At 43.4% G+C, this 13,536-nt stretch overlaps 1 protein-coding gene across 2 annotated transcripts in view; it reads left to right on the top strand.

Moving 5' to 3' along the window:
- HTR4 (5-hydroxytryptamine receptor 4) overlaps positions 1–13,536 on the top strand; it is a 307,370-nt gene that overhangs the window by 125,932 nt on the left and 167,902 nt on the right. The window contains exons 4-5 of one of the 2 annotated variants that reach the window (XM_057538275.1): positions 4,932–5,039; positions 6,556–6,604. The gene's annotated coding sequence lies outside the window, so the exon portion shown is untranslated. The remainder of the gene's footprint in view (positions 1–4,931; positions 5,040–6,555; positions 6,605–13,536) is intronic. The other variant, XM_057538279.1, reaches the window with a different exon arrangement.

Genomic DNA, 13,536 nt, shown 5'->3' with positions numbered 1-13,536 from the left:
CCACAGAGAAAACTAGTAAAACTTTTGTGGGACAGATATTTGCCAACCCCCTAGCTACCCAGGTTGCCCTTCTTTAAACATAAAATGATAGATAGCTCAAATCATCCACTAACCATCCTATTGTAAGTGCCCCCTTATTATCTGTGGGAAACCCCAAAGGGATTCTACACATGTACCTGGAATCCAAAGATGTCAGCCATACTCACCTTGTCCCTCTTTGCTCTGACCACCTCTGTTGCCTTCAATGCTTCTTGGTGACAGGTCACTGCTGCCTCTGCCCTTCATGGGACTGTTGGTGTCTGTGCCAAGGAGTCTGGCTCTGAATGACCTGCCTCTCCAGGTGCAAGGACGGGCTTCCTCCCTGGGTCTGAGCTCTGCTTCATTAGTTGGGCCCTGAACACAGAGTATTGACTTGTGGCGAGCCTCTCACAAATCCTTCCTGAAGGGTCCTATTGGTTTTTGCTTCTAATCCCTTCTTGCTACAGCTTAAACCAGTGAGAGGCCACTCAATATCCCCAACTTTTCTCTTCTTCCCACTGTAGCTTCTGCCCTCATTAGAGCCCCATCTTCTAGTTACAGGGAAAAAGCTTCCAAATTTATGAATGGGACAAACTGATATAAGGCAGGGGAGGATGGGCAGTGTGGAGGCAGAAGAGACTTGTTCATATTAGGCAAAGCTAGTCAAAAATATCCCACTAAATAGAATATCCCCAAATACCCTGGTCCATGTTAAAATTAGTTTTGCCGTATCCTGAATGTGGTGGTGATTTATTTTATTTCAGATTTATTTTATTTCATTTATTACATAACCCTATACATCTGTTAAAACTCACAGAACTGCACACCAAAAAATACAGTTAATTTTTACTATGTACAAATTTTAAAATATGTTGTACAGTTTCAGTTGTGCCAGAGTTTTACCTGGCAGATCACACTCATGATGTTTTTCTTGTGACTTGGCTGTTCTTGGAAGATTTTATTTTCCCGTTTTCCTTCCCAATAGACTAAATATTCATTTATTTGATTTTTATTGATAATAAAACATGGATTAGTTAACGGGCTTTTCAAACATAAATAGATTAAACCCAACAATATCAGGATGACTAGAGGACAAAGAACAGCAAAGCACAAAAAAGGGCCAGGAGCCTCTTATCTGGACAGTGATAACTGTGCTTGGCTGCCCTTTATTTGCCTCTATTCTCTGCTAATTCAGGCAGCCGGCTGTTCAGTGTTCAAAGCAGGTTCATACAGACTTTGCCACCTAGCAAGTTACTAAAAAGAGCCTATCTTTGAATTCTTGTGCTCTCATACTCTCTTGCTCAATACTGTTAATCCCCTTTGGAGTAGACTGACATCTGGACAGCTCTTTCCTGGCCAGAGGCAACCTGAAGCTTCTCTCCTCCTTCTCTGGATCCTCATCCACTTTTCAGTTGCAGACATAATGTCACAGCATCTGAGCCACCTGTTCCATTTCACAACCCCTCCTGCACACGAGTCTGTATCTCCCAAAGCCACATCCTCTCACAGAAGTGCATGATCATCCTTTCATTCACAGGGTTGTGAGTTCCTTTGGCCTCCAAGGGCCCTTGGTTCTTGGGCAACTCTGACCCACTGGAAAGCACAAATGCAAATCCAACTGTCCGTTCGTATTTCTGTCCATTCAACTCTTACCAAGGAGTATCCACTCTAAACCAGGCTCTTCCTGAAGTTCAGAGTCTCTAACCTCTACTAGCTTATGTTTTACTGGAGAGGCAGAGAGTAAGCAAGTAAAAAAAAATACATCAATGAATTAGTTATAGAGTGAGATGAGGACTGTAGGTGACATAAACGGAGTGCTAGAACAAAAACTAATGGGATGGGGGATAGCTGGTCAAGGGGAATCCTCTCTGTAAAAGAGATACTTAGGCCAAACTAGAGGAGAAGCATTTCAGGTTTATGAAACAGTAAACGCAAAGATCCTGAGGCCAGAGAGCCGTGCATGACTAAAAACCTATAGCCCAGGATGGCTAGAACTCAATGGGAGAGCAGAGTGTGTGAGCTGGGGTAGAAGAGGTAGCAGAGTTCAGGACAAAAGCTCCCTGGAGGCTGAACTGAGGAGTCTGAGCAAAAAGCCTCGCTCATCAGGTCTGATTTGGGTTTGGGGGAGTGGGAGATAATCAAACACTCCAGGATGTGTAGCAAAGTAAGAATAAACACGACCCTCTGTGGGAAATTTGATTCTTACAAACAACAAATTGCAAATGTTTCTCCATTTTCAACTTTATTTAGAGGAGGTTTTGTTAGAAGTTGTTTCCTGACATAGAACGATTGTCTACAACAGGGGTCCCCAACCCCCAGGCCGCAGACTGGTACCAGTCCGCGGCCTGTTAGGAACTGGAACGCACAGCAGGAGGTGAGCGGCAAGGGAGCGAAGCTTCATCTGCCGCTGCCCATCACTCGCATTACCGCCTGAACCATTCCCCCCGGCCATCCCGACCATGGAAAAATTGTCTTCCACGAAACCGGTCCCTGGTGCCAAAAAGGTTGGGGACCGCTGGTCTACAAGGTAAACTGAGGACTCCAGTGAATGAATCATGTGAATGACATATGCCCAGGGATGCCACAGTGTCTTGTTCTAGGGTCTTATTTATTCTGTGGTGTTTATTGAAATGAAGCCAGCCACTCTGGCTTCATTATAGGAAAGGTTTTCACAGTTTGGTTTCCGTTCTTTTGCAGCTGCATTAAAACTCTTTGTCCAACTGTTTAAATTTTTAGCAGCTCTTAGTGGATGGAAGGTATGCAGACTTCAAGTTTGTGAGTTCAAGAGAAGTATTGATTTATTTCAGTAGTTTGGATTTGGAATTTGATTTCCATCTTCTTTGTTCCTTCCTCTTTGTCTCTGCCTACTTTCTTTCTCTCTCTCTCCCTCTCTCTCTTTTTCTCTCTCTCTCTCTCTCATACACACCCCTCCATCTTGCAGCTAAGGCACCCAGAGTCAAATAAACTTAAAACAAGCTTTGAAACTTTTGAGGTAACCCCCATGGTGTGTTGCTGATAAGGTGCTTCAGTCCATGGCAGGCTGCTCTGCAGTAAATACGTAACAGGACATTTGTACCAGTTGAGCAGTGTGGACAACCAGAAGAGAAAAAATAGTATCTTTTTTCTGCAGACTAGAAGAAATTAACAATAGAAACCTTAACATTTTCAAGTTTATAAATGAAATAATAGAATCAAAGCTTTCTTAATCTCCTCTGAATGGTGTTTCTGGCCTGGTAGCTCCACTGAGCTATTTGTACCAGAGGCTTCCTGGCAGGGAAACTCGGCCTGGAAGGCAGAACAGCCTGCTGCCTGGCACATCTCAGGGGCTCGTAGTGGCCACTTATTATTTTCAGGCTGTCAGCTTCCATTTTGCCTTCCTAACAGCACCCCAAATTTACTGGGGAAGTAAAATCTCCCCTACTGTGTGTAGTCTTGGTGAAAGGACTAGATCTTTCCTTCCTCACTCTCTGATTCAGAACAGGGGAAGGAGGAGATACAAAGCTAACTTCAGCCTGTCTGGTGTGTTCTCCAGTGACTTTGGACTTGGTTGAGTGACCCAAGGATGGAGAACTGGTAGAGGCCATTCGCCATATCAGGAGGAATGGCACATGGTCCTGATGGAGTTCCTTTGTGAACCAGGTGCTTCACTTTCTGCTTTTTGGTTCTCTGGAACTCTTCCTGGTACCTGATTCTCCAAGCTTGGCTTCCAGTATCTCAGCAATTCTGTATGTCCCTAAATAACATTCCAATAATTTCCCTTAAGTTATCTAGAGTTCTTTTCTGTTGCTTGCTGTTGAAGGCCTTAATTGAGATGGTACAATAAATGTTCCTAGACTGAATGAATTAATGGAATGAATTATATTTCAAGCCTTTTGTGATTTTTCCCCTTCTTTTGTCATAGTCAGAGAATTAAATCTCATCTGTAGACGAATTTTCTTGGAATTTGGAAAAATATCAAAGTTTTATACAATTTTCCTTTTGGAGGTAAAGCTATTTTAAAAAAACAATTAAACCTAAGTTTTAAATATAGGCTTATTATATGGTAGTTAGAAAATAAAGATAAACATAAAAAAGAATATAAAAAATTCATAAACATCTTTCTATATAATAAATATCAGTTGACAAAACAATGTTTGATAACTGAATGGTATCTCATGGTAGAGATAATATATTTAGATAATCCCCTATTACATTTGGGCTATTTCCAATTATTCACTCTTATAAAAGATCCTGCATTGAACATGCTCTTAGATAAACCTCTGTAGACATAGGCTTATTATCCTTATGATACATTTTAAGTAGTAGAATTGTTGGGCCAAAGAGTTTGCATGATTATAATCATTTTACTTATAATAGTAGCCCCTTTTAAATGAAGCGGATAAAAAGGAACGTTTATTGTGGGAGTCTTCTTCAGCAAAAGCAAAACAAAAACAGAAACAAACATAAAACAAAGAAAAGGAAAGAAAAGTCTGTGATTTAAGCTATGAATCAAAGCAGTCCCATTTAAAACCTCATTGCATTAACTGAGGTGCTTCAATTGACCAGCCCAATTAAATAGAGCCAGACGGTACAAGAAAAAATTATTAATAGCCCTGTCTGTTCAACACAACCAGACATTGCACTTGCTCTCTTCATCCATTCATTCAAGAAATGGTTATTGAATCCCTACTGTGTACCTGGCATGGATCTCGGGGCTGGGATGTAGAAAGGGAGGTAAGACCTGTTGTCCACCTTGGAGGCACTCACTATCCAGTGTCCAAGCAGACCTTTAAATAACTCACAGTCACACAGTGTGGTGGTAACTGCTGCAGTAGAGAGAGGAAAACAGCATTGTGGGAACAGAGAACCTGGAGCAGTTTCAACCTGTGCATGTAAAGTCCATTCTTCTCTCTCGTTCCCTTCTCTCCCATTAGAAAGCACCAACTGAAATGGAATATACCTTGAAAAATACAAAGTTCTGGAGAATCAAGGAAGGGAGAGATCACGAACAGCTCCATGGAATCCATGAGCGTTGAAGAGAGGTAGGACACGCAGCATCTGGAGGAGGGCACTCTGGAGAGGACATTGTGAGCACTGGTACAGAGAAGAAAAGAAAAGCAAGTGTTCAGGGAACAGATTGCTTGAAACACAAGGTTTGGGTATACCAAGATGGCTGAAAAGAGGGGCTACCTTGGATTGCTGTTAATAATAAGACAAGGCATTCGTGGGTACCTCCATAAGTAAAAGAGAGGCATTGTATTAGTTACCTATTCCTGGTGCAACAAATTACTTAGTGGCTTAAAACAACCCAAATTCGTTATTGTACAGCTCTCTAGAGCAGAGGTCTGACGTGAGTCTTATGGCACTAAAATCAAGGTGTGTTCAAGGCTGCCTTCCTTTCTGGAGACTCTAGAGGAGAATCTGTTTCCTTGCCCCCACCTCAGCTTCTGTATTCCTTGGCTTGGGACCTTTCTTCTTCCTTGAAGGCCAGCAACAGCTGCTCAAGTCCTTCTCACACTGCACCACTCTTGACCTCCTCTCATGCCCATCACTTCTACTTTCAAGGACCCTTCTAAAGGCCCACCTGTGCAACCAGGATAATCTCTCATCTCAAGATCCTTAACTTAATCACATCTGATTCAGTCCAATGGCAATAGGGAGGAAAGAACAGCTGCCTGTGGAAGAGTTGAGAGAGACTCCCTAGGAAATGGGAAGAGGTTGAGTGGAGACTGGGGAGAAGGGGAAGAGAGGTAGAGTTGTCAGAGATAATTCAGGCTTTGCACTCCCAGGAGGGTGAGGATAATGGTGTCATTCATCAGGAATATTTGGTTTAGGGAAGTGGCATAGTGGTAAATTTAATTTTGGATCTTTAGAGAAATAACTGACAACTTTTCCACTTTCAAATTTTGAATGGGATATAAGATCAATAAAGATTCAAGACATATACAATCCAGGGAGAGAAATAATGGGTGGGAATGGCTGAGAGTGAGGAGTGTTGAGACAGAGACAGGGCACAAAGAAGGTAAAGAAGAGATACCTAGGGTGGGGAGAGACTGAGATGGGAAGAGAGAGATAGAAGAGAGAAAAAGTGTACAAGTAAGATGGGGAAGAAACACAGACCATGAGGAAGACACACCAGGTTGGCAAAAGAAGGAGGAAGAGAAAGGCAGGAATATCAACAGAGAGAATCTGAGAAAGGGACCAGCTCAGAGGTTTCTGGCATGAATACGTTGGTCAATTTAAATTTCCAGTTCACTTGGGTTGTGCTCACAATTGTAAGTTAATAATTTTTAAGATTGTCTGGAAAGATTTATTTACTTTTGCAGGTTAATTACTGTCACAGCTCCTCTGTTTGTTAGGCTTCCACGCAGACTCTGTGGTCCTGGAGGGGGTGAATTATCCTACCTATAGGACCTTTGGCCCCTCACCTGTCTCATCAAAGGAAGACTTCTTTCCTCTTCCCTTCCCCAAATGGCCTAACTCCTGAATTGTTTTGTCCCTGGAATCTGAGGCCTTGGAAAGATGTATTGAGGAAAAATGTTTTTCATTCTTTCACAGTTCTTCACAGATATTACAACGCACTAGTGACACACAGGCAGGAGCTTTGGTAAGTCTTAACACAACTGGGAGTTTATGGTCCCCGTTTTACAGATGGGAGCAGTGGGTCTGGGCTTTCGTCTAACCACATAATCAAGGTCACAAGTGGAAAAAGCTGGGAGAATAGGCTTCCTGCAGATGGGGGAAGCAAAACAAGTATTGGCAGGATCACTTAGGAAGACCAGTCGATTGAAACACTGACCCTGGAAAACCTGGAAGCCTTGTATCTAAGGGACTACGGATGTCACTCTGAATCCTGCTCCCAAACTAACTGTGCCCAGGCAGAGTCAGAGGCATGACAAGGAAGTAGGCTGTAGATTTCCCTTAGCACGGACACCACAGGCACTTTCCGTTTTCACGTTTATTATCTTTCAGTAGAGGAATGGGTACTTAGAGAGGTTAACCAACTTGCCCAGGGTTACCCAGGAGCCAGCAGTGAGCCCAGGGCTAGCTTCCTCTGTTGGGCAGCGCTCCCCGGAGAAGGCGCCCCGCTGGCCCGCCCCGAGGGGTGAGGTCCCTCCGTCACCCCTGCGCCCACTGCCTTGCGCGCCCGGCCGCGCCACAGCCACCCCCGGCATCCGCAGGGGGCGGCCGCGAGGACCACGCGGGCTGGGGGCTGCTGAACCTGCGGAGCCAGTCTCGGCCGGCCGGGAGGAGGACGATGCTCGGCCCGCCCAGGTGAGCCTGCGCTGGGGTCCCTCCGCCCGCAGCCCCGGGCGGGCCCGCGCCTCGCGCTCGCCAGCCTCCCAGCGCGGGGGCTGAAGCCCGCACCCGAGGGGGCGGCGGGGAGGGCGCAGGCAGCGGCTGGGAGCGCGGCGTCAGAAGCTCGGCTCCGCGGCGAGGGGTGGCGGGTCCGGTCCGCCAGGGCGCCTCGCTCCCTCGCCTCAGGCGGAGGGTAGGTGCGGCGAGGGCGCAGGGGTCACGACCCTGCGAGCCCACGTGTTTGCGGGGACGCGGCGGGGGCGGGGCGGCGCGACGGCGACGCGCTGGGGGCTCTGGACTTATGGGACCCGGCTTTACCTCAGGGATGGGCTGCGTGGCGGCTCAGGCTGTAGGTGGGCTGGCTGGTCGTGTAGGACATGCCTCCTGCGTGGGACCACTAGGGTTGGGGCTAGTGCCCTACACTTGTATACGTAAGTACTTGTGAAACTGCTTGTGTGTTCGCTGGCTCTGTGAGGTAGTGTGTGTAAAGGGTGTGTGTGTGAGAGAGAGAAACAACATAGGCTGTGCGTATATAACCGTGTGTGTGTGTGTGTGTGTGTGTGAGAGAGAGAGAGAGAGAGAGAGAGAGAGAGAGACAGGGTACATGTGTGGACGGTATGGATGGTCCTGGATGTGTAACGGAGAGAGTGTACTCTGTCTAACTCTGTGTGTGTGTGTGTGTGTGTATGTGTATGTGTGTGAGTGAGACAAGATATGCATACCCGGAGTGTATACCTGGCTGTGTGTGTTAAGTGACCGTGAGTGTGTGGGCACGCTGTGCTGCATGAAGCGTTCGCTGTGGCTGCCAGGGCTAGCTTCCTGCAGTTGTCTTTCACAGAATCCCAATCCCAGTTTAAGATGCATTTCTTCTCAGCTTGCTACCCAGTGTGTGGCACTGTGCTGTTAGTTGCCTTTGGAAGAAGTGGCTGTTGATACAGGGAAGTGATGGCTGGCAGAGGTGAAGAAGTCATGGCATGAGCTTGTCTTCCTAGAAAACATTGGCTTGATTTCCCATTGGTTCATTAAAATACACAAAAAATGTTTCTTAGGGTACAGGTTTGGCATGAACCAAACGGCGGCTTTTGATGGAAGGACACTGAGGCTAGTTTGCTCTCCTGTCTTAATATTGTTGGGACGGAGTCCCCAGGTCAAAAGCTGTGGGTGACCCTGGAGGTGGTGGGTGGTGTTTGCCTAGTCCCCTGTGTGGAACTTCAGCATCGGTGATGAGGGAGGAGAAGTTGCTGCGTGCTGCTGGTGAGCCCAGATGATGAAGGGAAAGGACACTGGTGACGGATGCAGTTCCCTAGAAACAAGGAAGAAGTCAGGACATGGATGAGACTCGTGGAGCTCTGAGGAGCAGCTTTCAAGAAATGATGAGTGCGGAAAAAATTAGTATAAAGTAAAGAGGATTTGCATCATTCTCGAGTCATTTTTCCATCTTACGTTTATTTTTTCCATGCCAACCTTACTTAGGCTACACTCACTCCTGTGTTTTGGGAAATGTCTTTGTTATAATTATTATTGTACAGTTCAGTGGGTCATCATTTAAACTCCAGGAGAACTGTAGCACATCAGGCTAGCAGGAGCTTCAGGGAGTGTTCAGTTCAGCACATGTTGAGCAGACAGAGGTCCTAGGGCTCAGAGGACAGTGACGCTCTTGGTTCCTCTGAGTTATCTGGATTTCAGTCCTGAAGCTGCTCCTTCTAGGGGCCACAGTGGCCTTGTAACCTCCAAACTGAATGTGTTTTCTTCCACTCGAGTTCTCCCGGACCCCCCTGACACTGTTCATCCCCTCATCTCTTTCCCTAACTTCACAGACTGAAGAACAGCACCTGAAACCCAGCATAAGTACCTGCTACCCAGACCACTTCCTGACTTCCCCATCTATTATTGAACCACCACCATCCTCCAAGTCACCCTGGCTGGGAACTGAAGTCACCTCTTTATTTCTCCTCTTTCTTTATCAATAGCGACCACAGCTTAATCAATAGGTGGGTCTTATCCATTTTTGCTCAATATCTCTTGAACCTAATTTTTTTGTTTGTTTGTTTTTTATTCCCACTTCCAGCACCTAATCAGGTGAGACCCATATTCAGGGATTTCCAGAGATAGGAACAGATACAGACTGTGATCATTGAAAAAATGCAAAATAAAGGCACATAGAGAAGTCCCTTGATATTATCAGTGAGTAATACATAAGTTCTTTGGAAGAATCTGGACCTTCTGATGGTTGTAGTATTATGTGACCTAGATCAAGTCTCTCAGCCTTTCTAAATCTCAGTTTCTTCATCTGTGAAATGAAATGGAAGATTTCGACTAGAGTCTATTTGCTAAATCATATCCAAGGTTTTTTCCAGGTCTAAAATTATCTGATTATCATTGATGTTCTTTGTTTTAGTGAGAAAATTTTATCCGAATGTCTTATGATTACCTTCCAATATCTAACCATCTTTAAAAAAAAAAATTCAGTTTGTCTTCAGGGAAAGGAACTAGGCAAAGGGAAAAGGGTGAAAATGCACTATTGACTTAGTTTTGTGGTTGAGCATTAACTGCACACATCAAGCCTTAGAGTTGGAAAGGTCTTATAGGTCACCCATTCTCACCTCCCATCAAGTGCCAAAATCTTCCATACTATTGCCTTTTTGAAAATTAAAAAAAAATCTGTCAAGCCTTCTTAAGATAACTTCAAACAACGTTGTAATTCAGGGTTTCTCAAACCTCTTGTACCATTAATGTTTTGGGCTAGATAATTTTTTGTTGTGAGGGCCTAGCTTGTCCATAGTAGGATGTTTAGCAGCATCTCTGGCACCCATTAGATGCCAGTAGCGACTCCCTGTTGTGATAACCAAAAATATCTCCAGATGTTACCAGTATCTCCTTGGGGGACAAAGTACCCCCCAAACACCTGTTGAGAACGACTGTTGTAATTCAAACACAAATCTTGGGGCCTTGAACAGAAAGACCTTACAACAAAGTATTTTAGTAGATAGATGAACTGCTGTGTTGCTAGCTGCTTTTCCACCCCCTTCCAAAGTAGCCACCCTCACACGTTTACCTTTATCCCTCCTGGTTTCTCACTGCCTTGTTGCTATGTCTGGAAATGCTCAAGATGCTGCTGAAGGCTGAGAAGTGTTTTAGAGACAACATAGTAATGATCCTAATAGCTCACATTAATCCAGCCCTTATTATGTGCCAGACACAGTTCTAAATGCTTTACATGGATAATCTAATTTAATCTGCATTAAGAATCCTATAGGAGAGATACTTTATTCTCTCCGTCTTATTAGAGATGGGGTAACTCGTACTTAGAGAGGTGGAATAACATGTCCAAGTTCGTTTAGCTGTGAAGTGGTGGAGCTGGGGTTGGGCTGTGTGCTCCAGAGTCTTTGTTTTGAAACTTTGTTCCCCACATTAAACTGCCTCTGAGAATGGGATCTTGATGTTACAGGGTAGAAATGATCTTAAACATTGTCTGTTTCAATTGTAGAATCAAGTCTGCTTCTGGGAAGGTTAGAGACTGTGAGGTTGATAGTTGTATTCAGTTGACATATTGTGACTTCTTCCCTTTTTTGTCTTCTCCTCTCTCTTTGTAATTCAGGTTATTCAGAAATAGCTCTAAGGCATATGCAGAGTGAGAGAGGTGGTGGCAGGGTTGGTTAAATTGGGGGAGAAGGGCTCAAGGGAAAGGAAGAATGGCAGAAAGAAGCAAACAATGGCTGAGACATTTCTTTTTCCATTAAGTCCTCACTATTATCTAAACTTTAGATATCTCTTTTATCACCCAAATTAAAGTTGCCATATTTTTATCAATTCCCTCCTTCTGTATTCTTCTTGGCCCGCCCTTTCATTCTTCCATTCTGCTTGCTGTTTTTATACTTTGGGACAGTAGAAAGTAGTACACATTTGGAGAGAGGGAAATATAAGTGTGATATAAATAGCCACCCAACAGGCTTATGGATAGGGCTAACCTTAAGTATAGTCAGAGTAAGAATGACTACTTTACCAATTACCATTAATATTGAAGATCCAAGGCAAGCCCTAAGAAGGTTGACTATTTCCTTTAAGACTCTATATCAACACACAGATTGCTGATCCCCACTCCTAGAGTTTCTGATTCAGTGCTTCTGGGTTGGGGTCTGAGGATTTGCATTTCTAACAGATTCCCAGGTGATGCTGATGCTGCTTTTCAGGGACCACAATTGGAAAACCACATGGTTAAGACCTAATAACCAAATAAAGCTCACAACTCACCCACTTGAGATTTTTTAAATAAAAAGGTATCTTATTTTTAAGATCACTAAATATTTGGATTTAGGAGAATCAATAAATAAAGCAAGATTGAAAGACAATAAGTGCTAGGGGCTAATTGACATCTCTCACTAAGCATCTAAGCTTTGCCTCTCATTTTGAATTTCAGAAAAACGTATTCTTTTTCTCAGCTGTGATACTTCTGGGTTAATAGTTCTGATCTTAGATCTTTTCTTGTTCCCTCCTTCCACCTACCACTCAATTTGGGTGATAAAAGTCCTCATTAGTCACAGAATAATCCAAATAAAAAGTACTTTAATATCTTGTCTACTGCCAGATAAATTCTGACCAGTCCCTCTGAGATTAAGAAATATATGTTATCTGTGCATCCAGCTTTTGCTTCCTGTTGCTTTATACATTTTTCCCTTTCGAATCATCAGCAGCACAATGAAGAAACCCAACAGAAACTCCAGTCAAAACATTAATATGTAACTGATTAATTTTTTTAAAATTTCAATCAGAAAAGTTTCTTTTAAAACCAAATTTCAAACTCAGTCAACTCCTTTCTTCTTCTTGACTGCCAGCATCAGTCTCGTTTTGCATGACCACACATCCTACACCTAAACAAGGTGTCTCCGAGTACTTATTCAGAAAGATTTAGTGATTGTGAAACTCAGATGCAATTTAAATAATGTTTATTGGATACTACTCTGTGCTGTGGAGTTGTTACACCTAATTTTTTAAAATTTTTCAATCAATCACTGAGAGATGAGGGGTTTTTGTTGTTGTTTAGCGATGAGGAAACCAAGGCCTGGAAATTTAAATAAACTCTTATATTATTAGAGAGCTAATTGTATTAGTAAATATATTTTTTTCTCATACATAATAAAAGCCAACTTTAGCTTGCTTAAACAGAAAGTGAAATTTATTGGAAGGATAATGGGACTTCTCATAGATCAAGGAACTAGACCCCAGGAAGGATGGGAACCAGGTCATCTCTGGAGAACTCAGTTGCAGGCATTCACAATCTTTTCCCCATTGCTCTTCAGTTAATATGACACATTCCCACAAGTGTGTCTCTTGGTTCAAACTCTCAAGAGAAAGGATCTGATGGCCCAAGGTCATAGCAGAAGAGTAGTTGCTGTGGGCTCACTCTTGTATTGTGGTAGGTATTCCTAGTAAAAGTGGTCTAGAAGATGCTTGAATGAATATCTCCTGTTGTCACATACCTAGTTGGCAGAGACAGAATTTGAACTCAGGTTTGACTCTAAATCTGATGCATGTCTCCTACCAAAGGGATAGTTGAGAGAGAAACACATTAATTTGGCATGTAATAATGGCCATTTGCCTTTATTTTCAAGGTCCTCCCCATGTTAGCCGTTCCCTGCATAGGGTCCTGCAGCTTTCATTTGTGCATACCTCCTGGTTTCTCATACTTCTGTGACTGCATCCTGGCTCCTCCCTGTCCATCTGGTCTCTATGCCCCGTGGCCTGGCTTCTCACTCTGCTCATGCATGTCATGTCTGCGGCTCACCTAGCACAGCTCTGACTCACAGATTGTTCGAGCTGAAGGGATCTATCATCTTGTCCCATCTTCTACCTGTACAGTAAATAATCATTTCTAAAATATGCCAAGCACTTACCATGAGCATTGCTGAGAGCTCTATATCTGATCCAACTCTTCTAACAACCATGTTGTTGCCTTTTTGGGGGTTTATTTCCCAATATTTTGTTGTAAAAAAACGACTTAAATGTTGAAAGACTTGTATAGTGAATACCCATATACTTACCACATAGGTTCTACAATTAACATTTTACTAACTTGCTCTATCATATTTCTATCTATTCACTCCTCTATCCATTCAGCAATTCATTTTTTGGATGATTTCAAAGTAAGCTGTTGTTCCTTTTTTTAAAAAATTAAAAATTTCTTATTTTTATTTTTTTTAACATCTTTATTGGAGTATAATTGCCTTACAACGGTGTGTTGGT

Source organism: Balaenoptera acutorostrata, chromosome 2 (genome assembly GCF_949987535.1).
Source record: "Balaenoptera acutorostrata chromosome 2, mBalAcu1.1, whole genome shotgun sequence".
NCBI lineage: Eukaryota > Metazoa > Chordata > Mammalia > Artiodactyla > Balaenopteridae > Balaenoptera > Balaenoptera acutorostrata.
Note: the sequence above shows the minus strand (reverse complement) of the source record. Positions and strands in the feature narration are given on the sequence as shown.